A 2,016-nucleotide genomic window follows, 5' to 3' on the forward strand; every position below is an offset into this window, starting at 1 on the left:
GTTATAAAAGTTACAAAGTCCTTAACCTTGAAACAAACTCTATTTCTAATTTTCTATTACCAGAAACGTTCTTTTTCATGAAGACATTTTTCTTTTCAGTCCTCTGAGCCTAATGATTTTGTTCTTGATCTTTTTCCTTCTACAAATTACATCTTTCCATTCATGATACTTCACCATCTATTCCATAAACTTCTTCTTCTATTCATGTGCCAATTCATGTCCTTGCCCCTCCGGTCTTATCTGATAACAACTCTGTCACAGTTAGTCTGAAAATACTAATGATATGAATGCAAACAGGCTTAAGAGGAACATTCGTGCTCCGTCATATCTTGCTGATTACCATTGCAATCTGATACATCAATTTTTTTTGACTAGTGGTCATACAAAACATTCCTTATCATAGGTTATTGATTACTCGAGATTCAGTGAAGACTATGTCAAGTTCATCTGCAGCATCTCTGTTGAGTCTGAACCTAGAAATTTTCAAGAGGCTATCAGGGATAAAAGATGGCATGAGCCAATGAATGATGAGCTGCAGATGTGTGTGGAAACTAGTACTTTTTCAGTGGTTTCTTTGCCTGAAGGAAAAGAACTGATTGGATGTCGTTGGGCTAACAAGAAAAAGTATAATCCAGATGGAACAATTGAAAGAAGAAGATCAAGATTAGTGGCTAAAGGGTATACACAACTAGAGGGAAGTGATTACATAGACACTTTTTCTCATGTTGCCAAGATTTTCACAGTGAAGTTGTTCTTGGATTTGGCTGGAAAACAATGATGTTCTCTCATGATATTTTGTGTTTTTGGCACATTATATGTATGTCTTACTAATAATTTTCAAGGTTTTATCGAGTCTTTTTAGTTCATTTGAGTCATTACAGGTCTGAAGTTGCATTGGATGGGAGATGGACCAACTGGAGGAAAAGAGGAGAAAAAGAGTGTGATTTGGAGTCTTTCGCGCAGAACAGTCGAGCGGAGCAGCCCGAGTGCATGCTCCAGCGGCAGAGATTTAAAAGGAAGTTTCCAAATATTTCAGGATTTTCCCTAGTTTTTCTATTTTTTCCTCTAGCCGCCAGTGGCTCATATATATATTCTTCTTTTATTTGCTTTATGACCTACCTTAGTTTTTACGCAAGAAAGACCTGAGAGAGCTTTGTTTTTTGGCGATTGCTACTTGTAAGGGAGAAAGCCTCATCTATCTCCTAGAGAAGATTATCATGAACCCTCTGATTTCTATTATATATTATATGCAGTATTATTCAGAAATCATGCTTCTCTGTTCTTGTGTTATGATTGAGTAGTCACCGAGTTAGTTTAGGGTTCTAGGGTTTTGGATTCGTGAGCTGAAGCATAAATAAGTCATCTTAAGATTGTCTACATTCATATCTGTTCTTATTGCTTGCATTGAACTGATCACTTAATGCATGAATTAGGGTTAATTTATTTAGCTAACCGTTGGTTGATAACTTGATATGATTTGAATGAGCTTTGCATCCCTAGTCAGCGAGAGTAGATATTAGGGTGTATTGTGAACATATCGGACTTGATCTCTAAAGCTTGCTATCATGTCTTGATCCAAACGAGAGTTTAGGTATCAAGACCGATCTGCAAAGGAATCAACACCACGACAGTGGGTTGTTTCAACATGAGTGATCCGAGTTTAGACTTGTGTAAACTGCACTTGAATAATTGCTTGGTTTGCGATTTCCTTACCTGAAGAAGAAATCCTAGACTAGCACCTTTAATCAATTCGAAAACAACCTCATCTTGTTACTTGTTCTTTACGTTACCTTACTATTCTAAAACCCCACTTTTGTTTTAGCTTAATTCTGATCCCATAAAGATAAAGTGTGAACTGGTCCTCTGGAATTGAATCTAAAGATATTACAACTACACTGTTAACTTGACAGTAGACAAATATCCAATTTTATTGTATCATCTCACACAGATGAATGTAACTAACGCCTTCTTATACGATGGCTTAGATGAAGAAATATATATATATATATATATATA

The sequence above is a fragment of the Brassica oleracea genome, chromosome C1 (genome assembly GCF_000695525.1).
Source record: "Brassica oleracea var. oleracea cultivar TO1000 chromosome C1, BOL, whole genome shotgun sequence".
NCBI classification, from domain to species: domain Eukaryota; kingdom Viridiplantae; phylum Streptophyta; class Magnoliopsida; order Brassicales; family Brassicaceae; genus Brassica; species Brassica oleracea.